We start from the raw sequence: 7717 nt of genomic DNA, 5'->3' as shown, positions 1-7717 counted from the left end.
CGTTTTGCTCCTGTGCGTGTGCGCACTGGTAGGAGATCCCCATCCCGCGTCCTGAGGGTCTGGGCTTGCCTGGCTCTGCGCTCGGCGCCGCCCCTGGCATCCCGCCCCGCCCCCCAACAAAGTGCAACCGTCTTCTGTGAACACCTGGCCCTTCCCGCCCTGGCCTCTCACACTGGGCAAGGGCCAGCCTCCCCGCATCCGCCAGCACACACTGGTGACGCGGGCGCTCCGCAGGTCTCTGAGCAGGTACGGCAGCTGTGTCCTCAGCAGGGTCAGGGCGAGGCCACGGCCCCTGCCCCGGCCGCTCTGGGGCCCTGGGTCAGCGTCCAGAGCGCGTCTTCCTCCTGCCATAGCGGGCGTCTCATCCGCGCTCGTCCAGACGCAGAGACAATCCTGCCAGAGCCGCCTGCTGCCCACGAGGACAACGCGTGTCCCGCCAGGAAACGCTGACCACGGCGTCACTGGGTCCCGGCACCGGCTGTGCTGAGCAGCCAGCAGAAGGCCCGGCACAGACAGGGCCTCGGTGGGTGCAAACCCTGGGCCCCCCTCCCCCCGTTTCCTGGGGGAGAGCCGCCCCGGAAACCAGACCCACAGCCCTACAGCGGGCCGGGTGCTGGGCAAGGCGGAGGGCCATCCGCTGCGGCCGGGGGCAGAGGAAGGGGACACTGGCAGGAATGCAGAGAAGAGGGGTCATTTCAGCGCCATCCGCTTGGGGCACCGCCTCCTGCTCCTCACATCGGTGCCCTGAGTCACTGCCCGGGCAGCTCCGGCTGCCGGCTCCCGGTGCTGGCCACCGGTATTTGGCGTTCTTACGACATGGCAGATGCCGACAACCTGCCTGAGGTAGTTAAAAGACAAGTGAATGCTCTGGAAACCTTCAAGTGACATGTGCACAGGGCAGCTGAGTTCTTTGTGGAAGTTCGTGATCTCGAAAGTTCGCTGTCCTCTATCAGCCTTCAGCTGATAAGTGATTCGAGATCATCAACGCGATTTACGAACCCACAGAAGAATGTGAGTGGGAACCAGATGCGGAAGATGGGATTTCGGAGGCGCTGGCAGAAAAGACCAAGATGGACGACGGGGAGGGGATGAAGGGAGAGACCCCAGGGGAGTCCCTGAACCCCGCTGGACTGTCTCTGAGGTCGCCGACTCGCTCGGGGACGGGTCAGGAACATGGCGGACCCACCCTGAAGCACTCGAAAGATACTACAGTGACGTTCTCAGAGGCCGGTCGGCCTGTGAGTCTTGCCTTAGAATCTCACTTCGAACGCAATGAATATTTCCCGAATGAAGTCTTGACAAAGGCCTACAGGATGAGGTCAGAACCAGATGATTCTGATCCCTTTTCTTTTGATGGACCAGAAATTATGGGTCGCACAGCGTGCCAGATAGATCGGGAGAAGGGGAAGGATGTCGCTTGGAAACCCGTTAAAAAGCAGCAGAAACGCAAGGGACGTGGGACAGTTCATACTGTGACCGAAACGGCTTCCATGTTTTTGCCCCTCCTGAAGTTGCCGAGAGAGGGTGTGTGGATGCTGCGGCTGAAGCCATCCTTGCTGCGGAAAGGGGTCGCTTTTTACACGAACGTATAGTCCCAAAGATCAGTGTCACACTGCCCTGGAGAAGCTACTGAAGATGTGATTACGATGACGAAGGGGACACGCGGATGAGGAAGAGGAGGAAAATGACCCGGATCCTGACTCAAAGAAGGAAGAAACCCAGCAGCGTGCAAGCAGGACGTGCGCGGCCCGAGGTCAACCCGACCGCAGCAGCCTAGACGCGGACGTCACTCACGACAGCCTCACGCCTCCGCGTTTTCTTGGTAGACTCGGGAACCTTTTCACAGGAAAGGAACGGACGTTTTAAGGACGATTCGCTCTGCCCGGCATCCTAACTTCGGATTTCCTGCCGACTGTGCCGGATGCAGAGACGGTCTCACACGCTTCCGTCCACTGCCACAGCCTGGCTCTTCCGGAGTATTTTTATCACGTAACTATTAGGTCACAGCTAAGAAAATAGACGACTATTAAATAAATAAAAAAAACACTCAGAGGAGAGGAGGCGGGAGACGGGTGCCCGCCCCCGCTCAGCCCCGCTCAGCCCCCTGGGAGCCCCACCTGGGCACGTGCGTGTGTGTGTGCACCTCTGCCTGTGTGTGACAGTGTGACTGTGACTCTGTGTGACTGTGTGAGAGTGGGTGGCGCACCCCCCACCTCCTGACCTTGGGCCCTTGAACCAGCAGCACAAACCTCGGAGGGGACGGAGCCTCCTGCTGAGCCGGGCCCCGGGGGCTGCACACATGGGAGACCCTCCGCCAGTCCCCATGCTGCCTGCGCAGCCCCGTCCACAGCCTCAGCCCAGCCGGCGTCCGACAAAGCCGACATCTTACCTAATTAAAGTCACGAGAAACCTGGTCTGCAGAAAGCTATAAAAACGAGCGTTGGTTCGCGTGAGGGGCTGGTTTTACTGGGGTGTCGGCACAGCCCTGTCCACACCCACCCTGGCTCACAAGGGCTGTCCCCCCCTCGCAGGGCTGGACAGGGGCCCGGATGGGGGTGGCTGCGTCCCTGCCATGACCCACAGGAGGAGGAAGGCGCCGCTCCCAGCGGCGTTTCCCGAGGGGCCCAGGAAATGCCTGCTCGAGTCCGTGTCACCTAGGGGGACGTTTCACTGCAGAGATGACCGAGTGAGCGGGCACTGAAGGCAGGACTCCAGATGAACTCCCTTTGAAACATTCGTTCTCAGAGGGGACGTTGTCTACAAATCACCCAAATCACCCCGGCTTTGTAGAGGAAGAGCCAGGGGCCCCAGCCCCACGCAGGCCACCCTCCTGACGTCCCAACGTCCATGGTGAGAGGCCTGGCCACCCCAGTCCTGCCGCAGCGTCCCGGGCCAGGGGCGGGGTGGGGGGCTGCCATGAGCATGGAAGGGAAGTGCGTTCACAGCTGGGCCCCAGCTCCAAGCCAGACCTGCCCCCCACCCTGGGGGAACCTCCTCGGTGGCCTCTGCCTGTCCAATGTGCAAGCTCGCACCTGCCAGGACCCCTGGCCAGGATGAGGCAGAGCCCCCCATCTTCCCCCGAGCTGCCAGCCTGGCCCGTGGGACGCGCCCGAAGCCACCTGCGTTTGCAGTCAGGTGAGGAAGAGGGGTGGACACGAGGACCGAGCCTCTGGGTTTCTCCTCCTGTGGGTTTAAGGCTGTCAGAACCGCCCAGCTTGCACGTGCCCAGCAGCGGGGAGCCGGGAAGGCCCCGCGCCCCAGGCGGCCCAGCCAAGGAGCAGATTCTCTCCAGTCAACCGGGCCTGGGGTCAGATGGGAAGATACTGCTGTACCCCCAGTCCTCCCACAAAGGCACCACTGTCACCCCCACCCTGCCCCATGAAGCCACTCCCTCTGGGTTTTGGGGGAGCTTGCCCGTGGGGCTGGGGTCCCAGAGAGGTTTGAGGACATCACCTGGCACCTGTCCCCCAGCTAAAGGCTTCTTCCTGAGCCCGTTTGCAGGAGACGGCAAGGGACCCGGGAGGGCACAGGGGTGGAAGAAACCGCCATGCAGACGGGCAGGGAGCCAGGACGCGGGAAGGACCCTGCTGTGGCTCCTCACGGGGTCCCCAAACCAGTTCCTGAAGGCAGTGCCTCGGTAAGGACAAATCTGACAATGGCCAGGGGGGCCTGGGCAGGAGGGTCGGCGTGGGACCGGCCTGCACGGGCCCCGGCTTCCCCGGGCGGTGCCAGCCCAGCTCAGACGCCTCTGCCTCCCACGGGGGCCCGGGACGGCCCCATCGACGCGCGCGGCAGGCAGCGACCACCTAGTGTTAGACCGTCTTTAAGAATGTACCTATGAAAATGTCTTTTCAATTTTAAGAAACTGAACGAAATGTTCTGTCCCATCATCCAGACTTTGTCCCGACATCTGAACGGACTTGGCGCGTCTCCTCCCGACTCTCCCGTGACGTCACGGGTCAGAGGAAACGCAACCGTAACAGTGCGGCCCGCGACCCCTTACGAAATCGCACCGTCGTTATTTTCTTTGGCTAAACTATGAAGTCGTTTCAAAGAAGGTTAACATCTGTGCAAACCTTGTTTTTCTCTGGAACCTATTTAGACTTTTCCCAGTCATTATAGGAAAGGGGGCAACAGGGTGCCCTGCAGGGGGCAGGTCTCGGGGCGAGCTGAGTAGCACACTTGGCATAACTCCAGAAGTCCGGTGGGAAAACGGGGTGGTCCTGACACGTGGCGCAGTGAGAGCTTCGGGCGGGAGGGGGCCTGAGCAGGTCCCGAGTCACAGGACGCTTCTCCAGGGCCAGAAGCGAGGAGCCCCGGGTGGGGGAGGGGTCTCACCCGGGGGACCCGCCCCTGGTGGAAGTGGGGAGCAGACATCCCAGGGGCAGAGCCTCAGGGGCTGGGGGGGGTCTTTGGCCAAGCTCAGAAGAGGCCTTTGGGGATGTCCCTCCCGAGGGCTCCAGGCTGAGGTGGCCGCCCACCCCAGGCTCCCTGCCCTCCTGCCCCAAGGCCGCGTCCCTCAGACTCAGTGGAGACGCCTGGCTCCCTTTACTCCAGACCAAACCTTGACTGGACCAAGGTGCCCACAGACAGGAAGGGTGGGGTCCCCGAGGCCACCTGCAAACGCCTCCCCAACATGGACCAGCAAGCCGGCCCTCACACCTGCCCCCCACCTGGCCCACCTCCGCCCCAGCCCAAGCCGCACGAGTCCCTGCCTCAAGTCCAGACACTGGAAGCCACAGGCAGCAGCTGGGGGTTCCCTGGGGGCCTCAGATTCTGTGGGGCCTGGAAATGTGCCCAGCACTGGTGCTGTGGGCCTCGGGAACGTCCCCTCCTTCGAGGGCATCAGGGACCCCCATCAATGTCCCCTCCTTCGAGGGCATCAGGGACCCCCATCAATGTCCCCTCCTTCGAGGGCATCAGGGACCCCATCAGAATGTGTCCTCTCTTCCCTCACACCCCCTGGGACCTCTGTTGCTATGTGGGGGTCCCACCGCCAGCTTCCCTCCCTCCACGAGCAGTGGGCGGTGGGCAGCCTGAGGCTCCAGCGCTCGGTCCCTGCACGTAGGAGCTCAAGGGCGGTCTCTGCAAATGTCCCCCTCCCCCCCAACAGCCCCCCTCTTGAACCCCCAGGGGGAGGGGACAGGGTGGGGAGACTGGCTACAGCTCTGCTTGGTCTCAGCCCCTCCCAGTCCTGCCTGACAGCCCAGATAAGCTGTTAGGAATGGAATGTGACCTCCGGATGTCAGCCCCCAGCCTTGACGATAAATCACCTGGAAGACAAATGACCAGGCGCCTGCAGGACAGCGAACTGTGGCAGGGCCGCTCCCTGCGTGTTTCCACTGACTCCCCATTTCCCCCCCACGCCGGGGTCCCGCCTGCCCGCAGGCCGGCCATGTGTGTGGGGTGACCGTGCTGACGGAGCCTCGTGACCCCCACGACCCCCGCTTCCTGGCTGGCCTGTCCCCACTGAGGGCTGCTGGACCATCTGCCGGAAGTTGCCGGCTGTGCAAGGCCTCCCAGTATGGCCTCTGCCTGGAAGCGAAAGCAGACCCTCTCCACATTCCTGGGCTTCCAGCAGCTCAGGCCACCACCCGTGTTCCCCACCCGCCTTTGTAACCGGACCCAGGGTCACCAAGAGTGACCCCCAGCCTGCCCTGGGTGGACCCAGACCCCTCTGGGCAGATGCCAGGACGGCTCAGCTGGAACCCCCTTCCCGGCAATGCCCCGGGGAGCAGGGGGGCTGCCCTTCCCACCACGTCAAGCCTTTCAAGCAGCCTGACCTGTGGGAGCGCAAAGGGACCCCCCGACTCCACGGACACGAGGCTCTGGCCCCGCACCACGCCAAGTGTACCAGGGACGAGCAAGAAAGCACGACAGACTCACAGGCCGCAGCCCAGGGAGCCAGGCCCAGGTGCAGACGGCCCAGGGGCCAGCAGCTGAGGGTCACACAGCAGCCGTGACCAGCTCGCAAAGGATGCTGGGGCAGCGGCTGAGGGACGCTGATGACGGGAACACGCTGTGGGAGGAAGACACGCCTGCTGTCTGTCTGTCCGCACGGAGCCGCCGCTCAGCCCGCCATCGGTGGTGGCTGCAGAGTGACCCGCAGCCCAAGGGGCACTGCTTCCTGCCCCACCTGCCGGGGTCCCGGGTCACCTGCTCAGGAGCCACAGCCCTGGCTCAGAGACGCCGCGCTCCATAAACGTTTTCAAGTTAAAGGGTCACCGTGGTGTGTCACTCGGCCGTGGAAAGGAACGAGGCACGGGCCTGACACGACGGAGACGGCCCTGGGGTCACGGGACGCTCGGTGAGGGAAGCCGGGCCCTCAAGGACAAGCAGTGGGTCCCCGCTTCTGTGACACGTCCCGAGCAGGCGAGGTGGCAGCGAGGGAAGCAGGCCAGGTGCGGGGGGCGGGGCAGAAGGGGAACACTGACTGACCACGTGCAGTGTCTCAGAGCTGAGAACATTCTGGAACGAAAGATGGTGGTGCCTGGATGAAGTTGTGGATATGCTGAAGCTCACTGGATTGTTCACTTTAAAATGGTTCATTAAACTTCACCCCAGTAGAAAGCTGAGGAGTCTGGTTATTCCCCAGCTGACCGCAGAGGGAGCAGAGGGCCCGTGTGGAAACCACCCCCCAGGTGTCCTGGAGTCTCCCCACCTCCAGCCTCGGCCCCAGCCCCAGCTGGCTGGTCACCCACCACGCAGCACATTCCAGGCGAAAGTTTCCGCTCACCACTTGCCCTCTAAGCCCTGAGGGCACCAGGACCCCGCACAGCACCTGGGGTGCTCGTGGGGGAACGGTAGGGCTGCGTGGGGGAGGGGCTGTGAGCACGGCCGCCCACCGCGCTGGACCAGAGGGGTGCTGGGGGCAGCCGGAGCAGCCTGCACAGCGGAGAAGCTAGTCACGGGTGGCCCCCGGGCCGTGAGTCTCACCCCTCCTCCGTCACACCTGGGCTGGCGGCCCGCATTCCTGAGGCTGACTCAGGGCCTCACCCGGTTCTGCCAGCCCAGCAGCAGGCCCAGCGCTCCTGCACGGCCCGCAAACCATCTGCGGGGCGCAGAGTCAGACCCTGGAGCCCGGCACGACCCGGATGGCGACCGGCACTGGGCGCTCGGGCCGGTAGGACCTCCTCGTCCCACAGAGGGGTGGACGCAGCGACCACAGGTCAGGCGAGGGAAAGCCAACACTGCCCACACGTCAGCCACCGAGCCCAACCTTAGCGCAGAGCCTCCCACCGGCCCAGGCCGAGTCCTGGCATGCAGGCCAGCGGTGAGGTCACAGCCGGTGTGCGGGGCAAGAGGGGGCCTGCCCGGGGAGGCAGCGCCCCGCGGCGTCCAGCCACAGCCCGGGGGGGTGGGGACGCCGCTCAGAGCTGCCGCTGAGTGGAGGGGGGCCCTGCACCTGCCTCCTGGGGCCCACGCCCAGGAGTGATGGGGTGACAACAAGAAGGGGGAACAGTGGGGATGGGGGGCTCCGCTGAGACGAGACAGGGAGGAAAGGTCAAGACAGCAAATGCCACTCAGCCACCCCGTAAGCACAGCAGTCAGCTGTCCCCACTGACCCGGCCCTGGGCAAATGCTAAAGGAGGCCTGGTTCGCCACGCACACACGCGCATGCACACACACGCACACGCACGCACATGCACACACAATACACACCCGTCACACTCATGCACATGCACACCACACACAACACATAAATACCCCACACCAC

The 7717-nt window shown here is 63.7% G+C and overlaps 1 pseudogene; it reads left to right on the top strand.

Moving 5' to 3' along the window:
• The first annotated feature begins 816 nt into the window (after positions 1-816).
• LOC120584414 (nucleosome assembly protein 1-like 1) lies at positions 817-7127 on the top strand (annotated as a pseudogene).
• The last annotated feature ends 590 nt before the right edge of the window (positions 7128-7717 follow it).

The sequence above is a fragment of the Pteropus medius genome, unplaced genomic scaffold, assembly GCF_902729225.1.
Source record: "Pteropus medius unplaced genomic scaffold, Ma_sr-lr_union100, whole genome shotgun sequence".
Taxonomy (NCBI): domain Eukaryota; kingdom Metazoa; phylum Chordata; class Mammalia; order Chiroptera; family Pteropodidae; genus Pteropus; species Pteropus medius.
The sequence above is the reverse complement of the archived record's forward strand: the minus strand, read 5'-3'. Positions and strand labels throughout refer to the sequence as shown.